At 40.5% G+C, this 21,626-nt stretch overlaps 1 long non-coding RNA gene across 1 annotated transcript; it reads right to left on the reverse strand.

Moving 5' to 3' along the window:
• Nucleotides 1-249: 249 nt before the first annotated feature.
• Nucleotides 250-5,563, reverse strand: LOC130681142 (uncharacterized). Its single transcript, XR_008994191.1, has 2 exons — nucleotides 5,377-5,563; nucleotides 250-297 (listed from the first exon to the last, which is right to left on the reverse strand). It is a non-coding gene; the product is annotated as an uncharacterized LOC130681142 (long non-coding RNA).
• Nucleotides 5,564-21,626: the final 16,063 nt, after the last annotated feature.

Below are 21,626 nucleotides of genomic sequence, written 5' to 3' on the forward strand. Positions count from 1 at the left end.
CATAGTGATCCATTGGTTACAAAGGACCGGTTTTCTCCCAATGGAGCCGTTATAGTATCTTTTGCTAGGTATGGCAGGTTTATGCTAGAGTTGGTAGTGAAAAAACGTGGAAAAACTGCTGCATTGAAGCAGACTGGCATAGGCTTAGGAAAGGCAGACAATATTCCCCATCTCAATACTCCCTGAATCGGGGTTCCCAGTGACAGGAGCAGGATCAGCAGGTACAAAGAGGTCATCTCCTTTGTCCAAGACTTTCTTTGTCAGGCGCTCCGGGATCCAGAAGGGGTTTTCTTCACCCTGGGGGAAAACACATACAGCTCCCCTGGATCTTATTATGATTGGATCCGGGCCTTTCCACTGGTTAGATAATACATCCTTCCATTTCACTAGTTCCTGTGGGTCTTTTGGCCATTGATTGTGGCGGTCTGCTGCTGTATGACCTCTATCATCCAAATTTAAAAAATTGAGAGTGAAGAGTGCTATGGCTATAGCCGATTTGGGTGTTGGGGGTACGCCTTCAATTCCCCCTTTCTGTTTAATTAGATAGGATTTGAGAGTGCGGTTCGCGCGCTCCACAATCCCTTGACCCTGTGGGTTGTAAGGAAGACCAGTGATATGTTTAATTCCCATGTGATGACAAAATTGAGCAAATTTGGCAGAAGTATAGGCGGGACCATTGTCTGTTTTGAGGATTTGGGGTAACCCCCATGCGCTCCAAGCCTCAAGACAGTGGTGAATGACATGGGAAACTTTCTCTCCAGACAATGGGGAGGCAAATATGACTCCCGAACAAGTATCTACAGATACATGCACATATTTCAGCTTCCCAAAGGAAGAAATATGTGTTACATCCATTTGCCAAACCTGTAAAGGCTTAATACCTCTAGGATTGATCCCAACATGAGGTGTGGGAAGAAAACTGCAGCAGTGTTGGCAGCTAAGAACAATGTTCCTAGCTTCGGCTCTGGTTATGCTAAACCGCTTGTGCAGTGTTTCAGCAGTGACATGGAATTGTGAGTGGAATTTTGAAGCTGTGGCGACAGGGTCTAGCAGAGGGAAAGCTATGCTTCTAGTTGCAAGGTCTGCTAAGTGGTTGCCTTGGGTCATAGGCCCGGGAAGGCCTGAATGTGCTCTAATGTGGGTCATATATAAAGGAGAGCGTCTAAGGAGTAATTGTGATTGTATTTGTTTGAACAGGGTAGCTACTGAACTAGATGCTTTGATCAGTCCTGCTACTTCTAGGGAATTAACTGCATTAACAACATAACTAGAGTCTGACACAATATTTAAAGGTCCATGAAAGGTTTGTAGTACTTCCAAAACTATATGGCATTCTACTATCTGCGGAGTATTGGGTGTATAGTTTTTTGTTACAACTTCGCCATTATGGACATAGGCACCTGTACCTGTCTTGGACCCATCTGTGTAGACTGTCTCCCCATGTGGCAACGGGGTTTGGCTAGTGATTCGAGGGAACACTAAGGGATGAGTTTTAGCAAAATTGAGGAGGGGATGCTTTGGGAAATGATTATCAAAGGTTCCTGAGAAGCTATAAGCAAGTATGGCCCAATCATCATTCATAGCACATAATATTTGTATCTGCTCCATATTGTAAGGGGTTATGATTGTTGCTGGAGCTTTCCCAAAATGTGTAAATGAGTTTTTTACTCCCCTCAGAGCGAGATTGGCTATGGCAGCTGGGTAGTATTCTATCGTTCTAGCCTGAGAGGCTTGGGGATGGATCCAGATCAGTGGCCCTCGTTGCCACAAGACTGCAGTTGGCAGTCCCGGAGTAGGAAGGATGCATAATTCAAAGGGTTCATTTAATTGTATCCTATTCAATTGTGCTGTCATTAAGGCCTGTTCTACCTTGTGGATGGCCTGCACTGCCTCAGGTGTAAGGGAGCGCGGAGATGTTAGTTGTGAGTCCCCTTCTAGGATTTTAAATAGCGGTTTCAATTCAGTGGTAGGTATCTTTAAAAATGGCCGCAACCAATTAATGTCTCCTAGGAGTTTCTGGAAATCATTCAAAGTTCGCAGCTGATCATGTCTTATCTCAAGCTTTTGGGGGTAAATAACATCTGTGGAAATAGTGGTTCCTAGGAATTTGCTAATACTAGATTTCTGGACTTTCTCACTGGCAATATTCAGTCCCCATGATTCTAGGGATTTAGAGAGCTTTACATAGGCCTCTTCTACTCCTGCTGATTGTGGGGAGCAGAGAAGGATATCATCCATATAGTGAATAATTTTTAGTTTGGGGTAGTTTTTGCGAATAGGTGCTAATGCCTTTTGAACATACAGCTGACATATGGTGGGGCTATTTGCCATTCCTTGAGGGAGGACTTTCCACTGAAATCTGGCATCTGGTTGCTCATGATTAATAGCTGGCAGGGTAAAAGCAAACCTTTCTCTATCTTTGGTGTTTAGGTGTATGGAGAAGAAACAATCTTTGATGTCTATTATGATTACTTTCCATTCTTTGGGTAGAGCAGAGAGAAGTGGCAGTCCTCGCTGGACAGGTCCAAATAGCCTCATTTGAGCATTTACTGCTCTCAAGTCATGAAGCAATCTCCATGATCCTGACTTTTATCTGATTATAAATATGGGCGTATTCCATGGAGATACAGAAGGTTCTAAATGTCCTAATTGGAGCTGTTCTTGTACTAAGTGGTGAGCTGCTTCCAATTTCTCAGAGGATAGGGGCCACTGAGGAACCCATATGGCCTCCTCCGTAAGCCAAGGTATGGGCATGGCGTCTTCAATGGCCCCTAGGAAAAACCCAGGCCATGACAGTCATTTTTTACTTTGGGAAGAATAGGCTCTGTACGTCCCTGTTGGTGTTTTCCTAGACCTTTACCAGGGATATATCCCATATCCATCATTATGCCTTGAGCGGGAGTGGAATACTCATTAATTAGTTTAAGGCCTAATGCTTGCATCACATCTCTTCCCCATAGATTGACCGGTAGGGGGAGCACATAAGGGGTAACGGTACCTTCCTGCCCCTCAGGCGCCCCCCATTTTAATGGTCTGGTGCTAATGGTAGGACTAGACTCATATCCTAAACCCTGTAAAGAGTGTGAGGACTGGATTACTGGCCATTTGGAGGGCCACCAGGTTGCAGAGATAATACTTTTATCTGCTCCAGTATCTAGGATTCCTTCAAAACTTTTTCCTTCTATTTTAAGGGTCAATTTTGGTCTGTCTGCTAAATCTAATACTATAAAGGCTGAACTGTAATTAGAAGAGCCAAACCCTCTCTCTCCTCTCTTATCTGTGGCGGCTGAATATTTGGCATGGAGACTAGGCAAAACTAAAAGTTGGGCGATGCGATCCCCAGGGGAGATAGGGTAAATACCCCTAGGGGCTGAGCACATAATTTTCACTTGTCCTTCATAATCCTGATCAATGACTCCAGGGTGAACTACAAGGCCTTTCAGGGTTGCTGAGGAACGTCCTAACAGCAATCCCACAGTGTTCGGGGGCAAAGGGCCTTTAAAGTCTGATGGAATGGGCTGAACTCCCATCTGCGGGGTTAAGACTATTCTGGTGGTGGCACGGATGTCCAATCCTGCTGAACCTGGAGTAGCTCTCCTTGGGGGGCTGTGCTGCTCCTGAAGGACACTGGTGTGCTGGCTGCCCCATATATTTGCGGGCCCTGGCGGCGGGGGCTCCTCTGGGAGTTTTTTGGCGACTCTAAAGGTTTGCCTTCCAAGTCTTTCACAGATTGGCATTCCTTAGCCCAATGCCTGCCTTTCTTACATCTCGGGCATACTCCAGGGGTTCTTTGGGCCGTCTGCTCGAAGGCTGGGCCTCTACAGTCTCTCTTCATGTGACCCAGTTGCCCACATTGAAAACACTTAACATTCCTATTAAGGTTCTTAGCTTGTCTATGACTCTGCAATATAACGGCGGCTAGGCCTGCATTGGTGAGGGGCCCTCCTACTTCCCTGCAAGCTTTCAACCAAGCAGTCAATCCTTTCTGCTTCCAGGGGGTAATTGCCTGTCTGCATTCTCTGGTGCATTGTTCAAACACTAGTTGTTGGATAAAGGGCATGGCCTGTTCTTGATCTCCAAACACTCGGCCTGCAGCTTCCATCATGCGAGCAACAAAGTCTGAAAATGGCTCGCTTGGCCCTTGAATAATCTTTGTTAAATTGCCTGAAACTTCCCCTTTGTTAGTGAGAGCTTTCCACGCTTTGGCTGCGCACGCATTTATCTGCGCATACACTTGTACCGGGAAGGTGGTCTGGTTAGCAACCCACTGTCCCTGACCTGTTAACATATCAAAATTCCACACGGGCTGCCCCTCAGCAGCATTGGTACGTGCTTGTGTCAGGCTAAGATCATGCCACAATGCCTTCCATTCTATATACTGCCCCATGCTAGAAAGACAGGCTTTTGCTACATACTGCCAGTCTGAGGGCGTCATAGCTGTTTCTGTCAGCCTCTCAATTTGTGCTAGGGTGTAATTAGCACTGACTCCATAGGTCCGAACGGCCTCTGCTAGATCTTTGACCTCTTTATGGGTTAGGGGCTGATGGGCACGTGCTCCATTGTCCTCGATTACGGGGAACATCTGTCTAATTGCCCTTAAATCCTCTGGAGCACAGAAGGAATGTGCGCCGTTCACATAGGGCGGCGGGGCTAAGGGCGATGAGGAGCGTCTCGCTTTCATTTTCCCTTTAGTTTGCGTCTCCGCTTTGCTGGCATTGGTACCTTTGCACTTAGCAGTTCTAGAGACTCTGGTCTCTTCCTCCTCTTCCGAGGATATTGATTCATCTTCTGATTCCCTATTGGAAAGTTGGAGTTCCCTCAACTCTTTCCAGGGGTATTTGCTATTTTCTCCGAGGCGGTCGTCACCTGCTTCTCGGGGCTCTTTCGCTTTTGCCCTGGATGGGCTCTCTCCCTCACTCTGGGGCTTTTTAACTTTCGTTTTAGCGGCCCTTTTTCGGCCACGAGCTAGCTCTGTCTCCCGTTCCGTTTCTGACATACTTTCTTGGATGTCTGACAAGGCTCTCTGACCTGCTTTTATCACCTTTTCACACTTTTCATCCTGCAGGCAAGCTCTAATCAGTTTCCATAGTGGTCTAATGCCTCCTCTCAAGTGTCCCTCTTCTTCCTCTCTATCAAGATCTTTCCCTAACTTGTCCCAGCTCGGGATGGAGAGGGACCCTGAACAGATAAACCAGGGGGCAATACGGTCTACTTCTTTTACAAATGATCCTAAAACTTTGGTGGAGACCTTCAAATTTCGCTCTTTGAGAACTGCCTGTAATGCTGAGACTAACGATGGTGCGTTTCCCATGGTGCCTCTTTATTTACAGAGAACCATCAGCCACCACCCTTAAAAGTGCGTCTCTCGGAACTTACCTCTCCGGGCTTTCTTCTGTCCTGCAGTTCTGAATCCTCTCCAGATGTCTGAAGGGTCCTTCCTGTGCCGGTGATGTTCTGGTTCCCGGGTTTCGGCACCACTTGTCGCGCGCCCCGTCCTCGCCGGCAAGAACAGCACGCAACAACAGCAGGATTCTTCTGCAGAAAGCTTTAATCTTCAGCTCTTTTGTGATACAATCATCAGGGGAAGAACACAAAGGGAAAGACTGGGCTAGCTATATAGTTCTCATGCTCCAAGCTGATTGCGCGCTGCCTGTGATGCTTCATTAGCATAGCTGCTACGATACGCCAATTGGTTAGCAGGTGAAGGTCTAATTAGCATGTGGTATGCGGCCAGGAAGTACGGGACTTTCCAGTGGCGGGATTATCCAGAAGTAGTCTTTGTTTTACCTACAACTTTCTCTTAAGCTGGGCGCCATTTTTGGGTGCGGCGGGTATGGCTACCAACAAAGCATGTTAATCATTGTGTCTAGAAACTTGTTAACCCACTCAGGAATGTGATGCCTGATCAATAAATATGAGAGGCGCCTTTCCAGCACCACTCTTGAGCTGGTATGCCTTGAGTCCCCTGGCTGCCCTACTCAGTCTTCGATATCTCATCGCGTCGCCTCCTCTGTCTGTGGGTCGGCGACGGGGAGGAGTCCAACAAGTAGTGCCCGAACAGAGACCTGAAAGACGGTTGAAACTCAGGGCGGGGAACCTCTGCTCTGTGGCCCTTGCAATTCAAGGGCGGGAAAAAGCTCCGAAGATCAGTGATCCGGTAAGATTCCCTGGAAAGAGTACGTAGGGAACAGGATTGAGACGTCAGGGACACTATAATGGGCCAACATGAAACTAAAGCAAATAAATCGGAGGATTACTTAAAATTACTCCATGCCCTCCTGAAAACACGAGGAGTGAAAACGTCTAAAAAGAACTTTGCTCGACCTCATAAATATATTAAAAAGTATTGTTTCCTAGAAAAATACAACCTACCAAGACTGAGCAAGGAAGAAACACAAAAGTTAAATAAACAAAGTACGAGCAAAGAAATTGAAGCGGTAATCAAAAAACTACCCAAGAACAAAACCCACGGGCCAGATGGATTTACCTCGGAATTTTATCAGACATACAGAGAAGACATAATACCCATTCTCCTTAAAGTTTTCCAAAAATTAGAAGAGGGGGGAATACTCCCAAATTCATTCTATGAAGCCAACATCACCCTAATACCAAAACCAGGAAAAGACCCCACCAAAAAAGAAAATTACAGACCAATATCCCTGATGAATGTAGATGCAAAAATACTCAACAAAATATTAGCAAACAATTCAAAAATATATCAAAAGGATCATACACGACGACCAAGTGGGATTCATCCCAGAGATGGAAGGATGGTACAACATTCAAAAATCTATCAACATCATCCACCGCATAAACAAAAAAAGGGAGAAAAACCACATGATCATCTCCATAGATGCTGAAAAAGCATTCAACAAAATTCAACATCCATTCATGATAAAAACCCTCAGCAAAATGTGTATAGAGGGCAAGTACCTCAACATAATAAAGGCCATATATGATAAACCCACAGCCAACATCATACTGAACAGTGAGAAGCTGAAAGCATTTCCTCTCAGATTGGGAACAAGACAGGGATGCCCACTCTCCCCACTGTTATTTAACATAGTACTGGAGGTCCTAGCCACAGCAATCAGGGAAAACAAAGAAATACAAGGAATGCAGATTGGTAAAGAAGAAGTTAAACTGTCACTATTTCCAGATGACATGATATTGTACATAAAAAACCCTAAAGACTCCACTCCAAAACTACTAGAACTGACATCAGAATACAGCAAAGTTGCAGGATACAAAATTAACACACAGAAATCTGTGGCTTTACTATACACTAACAATGAACCAATAAAAAGAGAAATCAGGAAAACAATTCCATTCACAATTGCATCAAAAAGAATAAAATACCTAGGAATAAACCTAATCAAAGAAGTGAAAGACCTATACCCTGAAAACTATAAGACACTCTTAAGAGAAATGAAAGAGGACACTAGCAAATGGAAACTCATCCCATACTCTTAGCTAGGAAGAATTAATATAGTCAAAATGGCCATCCTGCCCAAAGCAATATACAGATTTGATGCAATCCCTATCAAATTACCAACAACATTTTTCAACGAACTGGAACAAATAGTTCAAAAATTCATATGGAAACACCAAAGACCCCAAATAGCGAAAGCAATCCTGAGAAGGAAGAATAAAGTGGGGGGGGATCTCGCTCCCCAACTTCAAGCTCCACTACAAAGCCACAGTAATCAAGACAATTTGGTACTGGCACAAGTACAGAGGCACAGACGAAGGGAACAGATTAGAGACTCCAGACATTAACCCAAACATATATCTCCCCATTTTTTATGATCAATTAATATATGATAAAGGAGTCATGGACATACAATGGGGAAATGACAGTCTCTTCAACAGATGGTGCTGGCAGAACTGGACAGCTACATGTAGGAGAATGAAACTGGATCACTGTCTAACCCCATATACAAAAGTAAATTCGAAATGGATCAAAGACCTGAATGTAAGTCATGAAACCATAAAACTCTTAGAAAAAAACATAGGAAAAAATCTGTTGGACATAAACATTAGCGACTTCTTCATAAACATATCTCCCAGGGCAAGGAAAACAAAAGCAAAAATGAACAAGTGGGGCTACATCAAGCTGAAAAGCTTCTCTACAGCAAAGGACACCATCAATAGAACAAAAAGATAAACTACAGTATGGGGGAATATATTCATAAATGACAGATCCGATAAAGGCTTGACATCCAAAATATATAAAGAGCTCACCCACCTCAACAAACAAAAAACAAATAATCCAATTAAAAAATGGGCAGGGGAGCTGAACAGACAATTCTCCAGAGAAGAAATTCAGATGGCCAACAGACACATGAAAAGATGCTCCACATCGCTAGTTATCAGAGAAATGCAAATTAAAACCACAATGAGATATCACCTCACACCACTTAGGATGGCTACCATCCAAAAGACAACAACAAATGTTGGCGAGGCTGTGGAGAAAGGGGAACCCTCCACTGCTGGTGGGAATGTAAATTAGTTCAACTGTTGTGGAAAGCAGTATGGAGGTTCCTCAGAATGCTCAAAATAGAAATACCATTTGACGCAGGAATTTCACTTCTAAGAATTTACCCTAAGAATGCAGCAGCCCAGTTTGAAAAAGACAGATGCACCCCTATGTTTATCACAGCACTATTTACAATAGCCAAGAAACAGAAGCAACCTTAGTGTCCATCAGTAGATAAATGGATAAAGTAGACATGGTTCATATACATAATAGCCATAAGAAGAAATCAAATCCTACCATTTGCAGCAACATGGATGGGGCTAGAGGGTATTATGCTCAGTGAAATAAGCCAAGCAGAGAAAGACAAATACCAAATGATTTCACTCATATGTGGAGTATAAGAACAAAGAAAACCTGAAGGAACAAAACAGCAGCAGAATCACAGAATGCAACAATGGACTAACAGTTACCAAAGGGAAAGGAACTGGAGAGAATGGGAGGGTAGGGAGATATAAGGGCGGGGAAGAAGGAAGGGGGTACTATGATTAGCATGTATAAAGTGGGGACTGGGGGAAAGGGGAGGGCTGTACAACACAGAGAAGACAAGTAGTGATTCTCAAGCATCTTACCACGCTAATGGACAGTGACTGTAATGGGGTTTGTGGGGGGGACTTGGTGAAGGGGGGAGTCTAGTACACATAATGTTCTTCATGTAATTGTAGATTAATGATAACAAAAAAATAAAAATAAAAAAGTATTTTTATCAGTTGCCTCCACAGGGAACCCTCAGACAAGCTGATGGGAGTAATGCATTAAGAGATTTCAAAGAGGCTCACAGACAGGCAAACACTATCCCTGTGCCAGTTTGACTGGATCAGTAGCCCCTTAATATAGAAAAAGTGGCATCCTTACACAACTTAAAGAACAGCTTCAGATAGACAGATTAGAATTTTCCCCAAGCCCATGGAATTCCCCTGTATTTGTTATAAAAAAGAAGTCAGGAAATTAGAGACTCTTACATGACTTAAGGCAAATTAATGCGGTTCTTAAACCTATGGGACCTTTACAACAAGGCCTCCCTTTTCCGGCTATGATTCCAAAAGACTGGAATATGGCTATCATTGACCTTAAAGATTGCTTTTTTACCTTGCTCCCCATTCAAAGCAGTCCTCTTAGGCCTGCGTTACTTTCTCCTGTGTAATGTAAATACAGCCTGTAAAGTAATCAAGCTGAACCCTCAGATCAACAGTAAATAGCTCTATTCTATTAATTGCTTTCCTTAGAGGCAGTCATCCTGGAGCTAAGCATTTCATTGTCTGCAGCCCCAGGGAAGCAAAACAAGCTTGTGACACAGATCAAGGCTCTAGTGGTGAAAAGTCACACAGTCCCTGCATTTATCAGACAGGCAGGGGCCTCTGGAGGAATGACTGAAGCTCAGGCAGAAAAAACTAGGAAAACTAACTGAGAGCAATTCGATCCCTAAACTCTAAAAAAGAAGTATCTTATCTTCTGCACACAAACCTGGCCCCAGTACAAACTCTCTGATTAGAGAGGCTTGGCCCCTGAAAGAATTATGCAATATAATGTTATGCAGCTAAATATATTTTGCCACAAGGGAAGAAAATAGTCAAAAGACCGATGAACTACTACAATATAGAGCTAGTTTTCTAAATTCTTTTAGTGAAAATCTATTCTACTTATTAAGTTCATCATTATCTTTGAGAATTGAGAAGTCTTAAACTAAACTCCCTGAAACAGAAGAAATGTATCTTCTGCAATAGAGCCTGGCTTTAAATGACTGGAGCTAGAATGGTACTTGTATTTCAATTCCAGTCCCCTGGACACACACAGTCCCTATCATCAGTTCAGAGCCTTCATGGGCCCTGTTAGTCTGGGGCCATCTAAACCTTAATCCAGTTATGTAAACTGCTCACCCTTAGAGTGTATTCTTGAAAACTGAAGTACTTTTAATCAAGTAAGCTAAAAGGAAAGAAGGCAATTAAATATTACTAACTCAAATCCTTATATCAGTTTGTCTGTCTGTGTATATGTTTTTATAAGAAAAGTGTTCCTAACTGTAGTCATTACATCTCAATTTGTATGTTTGTGTGTCTAAGTGTGTAAATGAAAAATATTTTCCTACCTCCGAATGCTATTAATAAAAATTGATTTAAAAACAAGCGCTTGTGGACAAGTTCGCCATCATCTACATCTTCCCCTGAGAAGGAACCTGGGGAGATAAATTTAACCAGTATTCCTGACAAAGAATTCAAAACAAAAGTCATAACCATGCTGATGGACTTGCAGAGAAATATGCAAGAACTAAGTAGGGAGAATACAGAAATAAAACAAGCTCTGGAAGAACTTCAAAACAGAATGGACGAGATATAAGAGACCATTAATGGACTAGAAAACAGAGAACAGGAACGCAGAGAAGCTGATGCAGAGAGAGATAAAAGGATCTCCAGGAATGAAAGAATTTTAAGAGAACTGAGTGACCAAACGAAATGGAACAATATCCGCATTATAGGGGTACCAGAAGAAGAAGAGAGAAAAAGGGATAGAAAGTGTCTTTGAAGAAATATTGCTGAAAACTTCCCCAAACTAGGGGAGGAAATGGCCTCTCAGACCACAGAGGTACACAGAACTCCCATGAAGAGGGATCCAAGGAGGGCAACACTAAGACACATAATAATTAAAATGGCAAAGATCAAACACAAGGAAAAAGTATTAAAGGCAGCCAGAGAGAAAAAAAAGGTCACCTACAAAGGAAAACCCATCAGGCTATCATCAGACTTCTCAACAGAAACCCTACAGGCCAGAAGAGAATGGCATGATATACTTAATGCAATGAAACAGAAGGGCCTCGAACCAAGAATACTGTATCCAGCACAATTATCATTTAAATATGAAGGAGGGATTAAACAATTCCCAGACAAGCAAAAGTTGAGGGAATTTGCCTCCCACAAACCACCTCTACAGGGCATCTTACAGGGACTGCTCTAGATGGGAGCACTCCTAAAAAGAGCACACAACAAAACACCCAACATATGAAGAAGGGAGGAGGAGGAATAAGAAGGGAGAGAAATAAAGAATCAGCAGACCATGTTTATAATAGCTCAATAAGTGAGTTAAGTTAGACAGTAAGATAGTAAAGAAGCTAACCTTGAACCTTTGGTAACCACAAACTTAAAGCCAGCAATGGCAGTAAGTACATACCATTCAATAATCACCCTAAATATAAATTGACTGAATGTACCAATCAAAAGACACAGAGTAATAGAACGGATAAAAAAGCAAGACCCATACATATGCTGCTTACGAGAGACTCACCTCAAACCCAAAGACATGCACAACCTTCCAAGACTGACCCAAATGAAAAAAGATATTTCTTGCAAACAACAGAGAGAAAGAAGCAGGTGTTGCAATACTTATATCAGACAAAATAGATTTCAAAATAAAGAAAGTAACAAAAGATAAAGAAGGACATTACATAATGATAAAGGGCTCAGTCCACAAAGAGAATATAACCATTATAAATATATATGCACCCAATACAGGAGCACCAAAATATGTGAAACAAATACTAATAGAATTAAAGGAGGAAATAAAATGCAATGCATTCATTTTGGGAGACTACAACACACCACTCACTCCAAAGGACAGATCGACCAGACAGAAAGTAAGTAAGGACACAGAGGCACTGAACAACACACTAGAACAGATGGACCTAATAGACATCTACAGAACTCTACACCCAAAAGCAACAGGATATACATCCCTCTCAAGTTCACATGGAACATTCTCCAGAATGGACCACATACTAGGCAACAAAAAGAGCCTCAGTAAATTCAAAAAGATTGAAATCCTACCAACTAACTTTTGAGACCACAAAGGCATAAAACTAGAAATAAATTCTACAAAGAAAGCAAAAAGGCCCACAAACACATGGAGGCTTAACAACATGCTCCTAAATAATCAATGGATCAATGACCAAATCAAAATGGGGATCCAGCAATATATGGAAACAAACGACAAGAACAACATAAAGCCCCAACTACTGTGGGATACAGCAAAAGCAGTCTTAAGAGGAAAGTATACAGTAATCCAGGCATATTTAAAGAAGGAAGAACAATCACAAATGAATGGTCTAATGTCACAATTATCAAAATTGGAACAAGAAGAACAAATGAGGCATAAGGTCAGCAGAAGGAGGGACATAATAAAGATCAGAGAAGAAATAAATAAAATTGAGAAATAAAACAATAGAAAAAAATCAATGAAACCAAGAGCTGATTCTTCAAGAAAATTAACAAAGTAGAAAAGCCTCTAGCCAGACTTATTAAGAGGAAAAGAGAATCAGAATCAGAACATCAACAGAATCAGAAACAAGAAAGGAAAAATCACAATGGACCCCACAGAAATACAAGGAATTATTAGAGAATACTATGGAAACCTATATGCTAACAAGCTGGGAAACCTAGGAGAAATGGACAACTTCCTAGAAAAATACAACCTTCCAAGACTGACCCAGAAAGAAACAGAAAATCTAAACAGACCAATTACCAGCAACGAAATTGAAGTGGTAATAAAAAAACTACCAAAGAAGAAAACCCCCGGGCCAGATGGATTTACCTCGGAATTTTATCAGACATACAGGGAAGACATAATACCCATTCTCCTTAAAGTTTTCCAAAAAATAGAAGAGGAGGGAATACTCCCAAACTCATTCTATGAAGCCATCATCACCCTAATACCAAAACCAGGCAAAGACCCCAGCAAAAAAGAAAAGTACAGACCAATATCCCTGATGAACATAGATGCAAAAATACTCAACAAACTATTAGCAAACCGAATTCAAAAATACATCAAAAGGATCATACACCATGACCAAGTGGGATTCATCCCAGGAATGCAAAGATGGTACAACATTCGAAAATCCATCAACGTCATCCACCACATCAACAAAAAGAAAGACGAAAACCACATGATCATCTCCATAGATGCTGAAAAAGCATTCGACAAAATTCAACATCCATTCATGATAAAAACTCTCAACAAAATGGGTATAGAGGGCAAGTACCTCAACATAATAAAGGCCATCTATGATAAACCCACAGCCAACATCATACTGAACAGCGAGAAGCTGAAAGCTTTTCCTCTGATATCAGGAACAAGACAGGGATGCCCACTCTCCCCACTGTTATTCAACATAGTACTGGCGGTCCTAGCCATGGCAATTAGACAAAACAAAGAAATACAAGGAATCCAGATTGGTAAAGAAGAAGTTAAACTGTAACTATTTGCAGATGACATGATATTGTACATAAAAAACCCTAAAGACCACTCAAATACTACTAGAGCTAATATTGGAATTCATCAAAGTTGCAGGATACAAAATTAACACACAGAAATCTGTGGCTTTCCTATACACTAACAATAAACTAATAGAAAGAGAAATCAGGAAGACAATTCCATTCACAATTGCATCAGAAAGAATAAATACCTAGGAATAAACCTAACCAAAGAAGTAAAAGACCTATACCCTGAAAACTATAAGACACTCTTAAGAGAAATTAAAGAGGTCACTAACAAATGGAAACTCATCCCATGCTCCTGGCTAGGAGGAATTAATTTCATCAAAATGGCCATCCTGCCCAAAGCAATATACAGATTCGATGCAATCCCTATCAAACTACCAACAACATTTTTCAATGAACTGGAACAAATAGTTCAAAAATTCAAATGGTAACACCAAAGACCCCGAATAGCTAAAGCAATCCTGAGAAGGAAGAATAAAGTGGGGGGGGATCTCACTCCCCTACTTCAAGCTCTACTACAAAGCCACAGTAATCAATATAATTTGGTACTGGCACAAGAACAGAGCCACAGACAAATGGAACAGAATAGAGACTCCAAACATTAACCCAAACATATATGGTCAACTAATATTTGATAAACGGGCCATGGATATACAATGGGGAAATGAGAGTCTCTTCAACAGATGGTGCTGGCAAAACTGGACAGCTACATGTAAGAGAGTGAAACTGGATCACTGTCTAACCCCATACACAAAAGTAAATTCGAAATGGATCAAAGACTTGAATGTAAGTCATGAAACCATAAAACTCTTAGAAAAACACAAAGGCAAAAATCTCTTAGACATAAACATGAGTGACCTCTTCTTGAACATATCTCCCCGGGCAAGGAAAACAAACGCAAAAATGAACAAATGGGACTATATCAAGCTGAAAAGTTTCTGTACAGCAAAGGACACCATCAATAGAACAAAAAGGTATCCTACAGTATGGGAGAATATATTCGTAAATGACAGATCCGATAAAGAGTTGACATCTAAAACGTATAAAGAGCTCACACAACTCAACAAACGAAAAGCAAATAATCCAATTAAAAAAAGGGCAGAGGAGCTGAATAGACAGTTCTCTAAAGAAGAAATTCAGATGGCCAACAGACACATGAAAAGATGCTCCACATCGCTCATCATCAGAGAAATGCAAATTTAAACCACAATGAGATATCATCGCACACCAGTAAGGATGGCTACCATCCAAGAGACAAACAACAACAAATTTTGTCGAGGTTGTGGAGAAAGGGGAACCCTCCTCCACTGCTGGTGGGAATGTAAATTAGTTCAACCATTGTGGAAAGCAGTATGGAGGTTCCTCAAAATGCTCAAAATAGAAATACCATTTGACCCAGGAATTCCACTTCTAGGAATTTACCCCAAGAATGCAGCACTCCAGTTTGAAAAAGACAGATGCACCCCTATGTTTATCGCTGCACTATTTACGATAGCCAAGATATGGAAGCAACCTAAGTGTCCATCACTAGATGAATGGATAAAGAAGACGTGGTACATATACACAATGGAATATTACTCAGCCATAAGAAAAAAACAAATCCTACCATTCGCAACAACATGGATGGAGCTTGAGGGTATTATTCTCAGTGAAATAAGCCAGGTGGAGAAAGACAAGTACCAAATGATTTCACTCATATGTGGAGTATAAGAACAAAAGAAAACTGAAGGAACAAAACAGCAGCAGAAGCACAGAACCCAAGAATCTACAAATAGTTACCAAAGGGAAAGGGACTGGGGAGGATGGGTGGGAAGGGAGGGATAAGGCCGGGAAAAAAAGAAAGGGGGCATACGATTAGCATGTATAGTGTTGGGGGGGCACGGGGAGGGCTGTGCAACACAGGGAAGACTAGTAGTGATTTTATAGCATCTTACTATGTTGATGGACAGTGACTGTGAACGGGGATGTGGGGGGGACTTGAAGGGGGGAGCCTAGTAAACATAATGTCCTATATGTAATTGTAGATTAATGATAACAAAATAAAACTAAAAAAAAACAAGCACTTGTGAAAATTGGGCATTCTAAAACGTTCAGAAAATCTAATTAAAAATATTAAACATTAATGCTAATTTAAGTTTAACTGAAACGGACATGTCCTTATAGTTATCAGCTGCCCAAGTTTACTTAAAGTCATTTAAGTTGATGTTACCTGTTAAACATTTCAAGAAGATGCTTAAAGAAAAGCTTGACTTTGTCTAATATTTGGTAAAAGTTTTGTAAGTAATCTAGCATGGTTGCTAAAAATAAGTAAACAATTGTAGCAAATAAACATCTTAATGATGCCGGGGTTCTTGTTTGCGGAGCCAAAGAATGAGCTTCACAAACAGTCAAGGTAGTAGAGCAAGGTACAGGCTTTTATTTAGAGATAAAATGAAAGGACAGAGCTCCCGGCTCACGCCAGGAAGGGACGAGAGAGTCTGCAGTGGTGCGTTGTCTAGGGGGTTTTATAGGCAGTTGAGAATTTTTTGAGAACATGAAATAACGTAGGGGTGGGGACTTGTTAAGTGGTTCCTGAATATTAAAAATTAACTTACCAGTAAGGAATTTCCTGCCTTGATTTCTCTCTGGGACACCGGTGCCTTGGTCTGGGAGCATATCAAAAGGCTGCCTGCCCAGCCCCCAAGGTGGGCTGAAGTATTGTCTACTTGCTAAAGAATCTTGCCTCTTGAACTTCCTGGGTGTTACAATGCAATCTTATCTTTAAGATGGAATTCTTCCTGCCTTTTACCATCCCTTCTACAGCTGGGTCTACATGCTAAGTTAGTTGCTCAGTTTGCAGAATCACCTTGTCAGATCTGAAGGAGGAAAGAGCACATAGGCCTGGGCCTTTTAGTATGCTAAAGTGAATCTTACACATGGTTACAAATGATTAGCATAATAAAACATGTGCTACTCTTCTTTATCTGGGGAACATTAACTGATCTCACTGAATAATGATTCTAGAGCTCAATGTTTAACATAGAGTTTTAGTAGGGGGGTTTCCTTGCATTAGTTACATGCTCTGACTGCAAATATCTCGCCCTGCCCCCTCTAGAGGCCCTCACCCTACTCTGACTACACTAATGTTCCCTGTCTCATTAATAATAATACTGTATTAATGTATAACAGTTTATGTATATGCAAACAGCCTGAGAATTTTTGTGGTAACCAAAGTTCTTAAAGTTTGCTAAGTTATATAGACATATTTTGTGCCTAATGAGAAATTGTGCTGTAAAGCATATTTCCAAAAATGATAATATATGTTCATAGATGTATCAATCTGAAGAATGCTACTGTAACAGTTTACAGTGGCCTATTTTTCAGTGTTCACTGAAAGTTAAAGTATCAAATGGTTTTAAGTTCTAATGAAAACTACTTAATATAATAAAGAAAATATTTCTGTATGCTAAACATGTGTGTTTTAATAAGAGAAAGTATAAAGAATGGAAATTCGTTTTGTTGAGGGTAAAAGAAGGTAATTGTTCTAAAGTACAGCTATTTATTTAAAGGGGTAGAACACTGAATGTAAAGAGAAAGTTGTAGAAAGCTTGTGGAAAAATTGATATAGTCATTCTATGTGAAATTAAAGCGAGTCTTGATATCAAGTACACTGCAAAATTAGAATTTTGTTTTCAGTTAAAAAGACAAAGTTTTCTTAAACTGTTAGTCTGCTCTTGATGTTGAAAGATTACAAAAGGTTTTCTAATTGTTTTGTCAAAATAGTTTCTCATGCTTAAAGTCTCAATGGATTGTCTGAGTATTTAAGAAAATGAGATTCTAATATCAAAGGACTAAAAGATAAACTTTGAGAACAAATGTGTAAACTTCTGTATCTGCCTTTGAAGTATTTTGTTGTCATTCCAGTTAAATAGGTAAATATTGCTTCATGGCAACCTATAATCTTATTTAATCAAATGCCAAAGAAACTTTCTTCTGACAACTTTTCAAAATCAAATTCAAAAAGGTGCTTTTACCTCTGGTTAACTCTGATATTTTCCAGAGGGCCCCTGGAACACGTCAGAATAATTTTTTCTCCTCATCGGGAAAATTATTTGGCTAATTTGGCTTATTTGTCTGATATATATTTACCTAGAAAGCACTGTCTAAAGGAATGATGCTAAACTTTGTTACTGAATATTTTGTGGTACAGAAATATCCAAATTTTCTTATGTCAAATATCTTATGTAAGCTCTCACCAAGTCTTTAACCATTGTAATTTGTAAGTCTTTTGTCATTTAAAGTCACTGTTTTATTACTCCTAAATTAGTAAAGAACTAGATTTCAGCAGAACAGGTTATTAGTTACATAGGATTAAGTAAACTAAAGAAGATGATTTTGTGGCTTTTTGTTTCAAATGTTGCTGACAAATTGTTTTAAGTTTTTCTCTTAAGCTGACTGACAATGCTCCACTTTACCTCTCCTCTATGCTAAAAAAATTTTTTTCAGCTATATTATATCACTCATAAAACAGGCATTTCATACAATTCTACAGGCCAAGCTCTAAATGAACATCGCCATCCTACTCTTAAGCATTATTTATTAAAACAAAAAGGGGGATTACTGCCCAATATGATAAAATTAACTGCAAATTAATGATTAATACATGCTTTACATATCCTTAATTTTGGTCTTTTAAAGGGTGACAATAAGCTATGGAAGTGCATTTTTCTGACAATATTTCTTTTTCTAAAACAACAGCAGTTCCTGTATGGTGGTCTCCAATAGGTTCTTCACAATGGTATGAAGGTCATATTAAGGTGTAGGGCAAAGGGTTTGTTTGTGTCATTACAGAGGACCAACGCTTGATCTGGCTGCCTAGAAAGCAGATCAAGATACGCTATAAAAGGGAACTCCCAGCAACATCGCCATCTGAGATGGCTGTCCCAGGTGATGTCCCTCAACCGGTTCCGTCACTGGAGTGAGGATCCCTACATGATAATGAAGTTTTTGATTCTAATCTCTATACACATATACATAACCCAGGCCTGTACTATTACGGCTAGTATTAGCAGTCCTCCGTACTTCAGCCGGGGAGTAGTACTTCATTGTATCTCCACTTGTTCAACTCCTGTAGGCCCGGTGATTTGGAAAAAGATGGTAATGAAATATATATAGCCACGGCAATCAAAGAAAACAAAAAAATACAAGGAATACAGATTGGTAAAGAAGAAGTTAAACTGTCACTGTTTGCAGATGACATGATACTGTACATAAAAACCCTAAAGACTCCACCCTAAAACTACTAGAACTGATATCAGAATACAGCAAAGTTGCAGGATACAAAATCAACACACAGAAATCTGTGGCTTTCCTATACAGTAACAATGAACCAGCAGAAAGAGAAATCAGGAAAACAACTCCATTCACAATTGCATCAAAAAAAAATAAAATACCTAGGAATAAACCTAACCAAAGAAGTGAAAGACTTATACTCTGAAAACTACAAGTCACTCTTAAGACAAATTAAAGGGGACACTAACAGATGGAAACTCATCCCATGCTCGTGACTAGGAAGAATTAATATCGTCAAAATGGCCATCCTGCCCAAAGCAATATACAGATTTGATGCAATCCCTATGAAACTACCCGCAACATTCTTCAATGAACTGGAACAAATAATTCAAAAATTCATATGGAAACACCAAAGACCCAGAATAGCCAAAGCAATCCTGAGAAAGAAGAATAAAGTAGGGGGGATCTCAGTCCCCAACTTCAAGCTCTACTATAAAGCCATAGTAATCAAGACAATTTGGTACTGGCACAAGAACAGAGCCACAGACCAATTGAACAGACTAGACAATCCAGACATTAACCCAGACATATATGGTCAATTAATATTTGATAAAGGAGCCATGGACATACAATGGCAAAATGACAGTCTCTTCAACACATGGTGCTGGCAAAACTGGACAGCTACATGTAGGAGAACGAAACTGGACCATTGTCTAACCCCATATACAAAAGTAAATTCAAAATGGGTCAAAGACCTGAATGCAAGTCATGAAGCCATTAAACTCCTGGAAAAAAACATAGGCAAAAACCTCTTAGACATAAACATGAGTGACCTCTTCTTGAACATATCTCCCCGGGCAAGGAAAACAACAGCAAAAATGGACAAGTGGGACTATATTAAGCAGAAAAGCTTCTGTACAGCAGAAGACACCATCAATAGAACAAAAAGGAACCCTACAGTATGGAAGAATATATTTGAAAATGACACATCCAATAAAGGCTTGACGTCCAGAATATATAAAGAGCTCACATGCCTCAACAAACAAAAAACAAATAATCCAATCAAAAAATGGGCAGAGGAAATGAACAGACAGTCCTCCAAAAAAGAAATACAGATGGCCAACAGACACATGAAAAGATGCTCCACATTGCTAATTATCAGAGAAATGCAAATTAAAACTACAATGAGGTATCACCTCACACCAGTAAGGATGGCTGCCATCCAAAAGACAAACAACAACAAATGTTGGCGAGGCTGTGGAGAAAGGGGAACCCTCCTACACTGCTGGTTGGAATGTAAGTTAGTTCAACCATTGTGGAAAGCAGTATGGAGGTACATCAAAATGCTCAAAACAGACTTACCATTTGACCCAGGAATTCTACTCCTAAGAATTTACCCTAAGGACGCAGCAATCAAGTTTGAGAAAGACAGATGCACCCCTATGTTTATCGCAGCACTATTTACAATAGCCAAGAATTGGAAGCAACCTAAATGTCCATTGATAGATGAATGGATAAAGAAGATGTGGTACATATACACAATGGAATACTACTCAGCCATAAGAAAAGGGCAAATCCTACCATTTGCAGCAACATGGATGGAGCTGGAGGGTATTATGCTCAGTGAAATAAGCCAAGTGGAGAAAGAGAAATACCAAATGATTTCACTCATCTGTGGAGTATAAGAACAAAGGAAAAACTGAAGGAACAAAACAGCAGCAGAATCACAGAACTCAAGAATGGACTAACACGTACCAAAGGGAAAGGGACTGGGGAGGATGGGTGGGTAGGGAGGGATAAGGGGGGGAAGAAGAAGGGGAGTATTAAGATTAGCATGCATGGAGGGGGAGAAAGGGGCGGGCTCTACAACACAGAGAAGACAAGTAGTGATTCTACAACATTTTGCTATGCTGATGGACAGTGACTGTAAAGGGGTTTATAGGGGGGACCTGGTGTAGGGGAGAGCCTAGTAAACATAATATTCGTCATGTAAGTGTAGATTAATGATAACAACAACAACAAAAAAGCAGTTCCTGTGTGGTGACCTCCAATGAGTCCTACACAAGTGTATAAAGGGCATATAAAAGTGTAGGCAAAGGGTCTGTTTGTGTTTATACAGAGGATCAGAGCCTAATTTGGCTACCCTGAAAATGAACTAAGATACGATATGAAAAAGAACTTCCAACATCAGCACTCTCTGGAAGAGTCATACCAGAAATTGATCATCAAAAAACCCTGACAAAGATCCACGTGCTGCTACAGCTGTAGATGCACTCATCCCACCAGTTCCTGGACTTGCCATGGGAATGAGGAAGGAGATATCTAAGCTGGCCTGTGCATACAGTAAAACAACAAATTTGACTGGATCTATACTGTTGGAACTCAACCAAGAATTAGGAGAAGTGCAAATTGTAGCGCTCCAAAATCTTACAACTACAGACTGTTTACTGTTAAAAGAACATATGGGATGTGAACAGTCCCCAGGAATGGGTTGTTTTAATTTGTCTGATTTCTCTCAGACTGTTCAAGTTCAGTTGGACAATATGCACTATATC

Source organism: Manis pentadactyla, chromosome 15, assembly GCF_030020395.1.
Source record: "Manis pentadactyla isolate mManPen7 chromosome 15, mManPen7.hap1, whole genome shotgun sequence".
NCBI lineage: Eukaryota > Metazoa > Chordata > Mammalia > Pholidota > Manidae > Manis > Manis pentadactyla.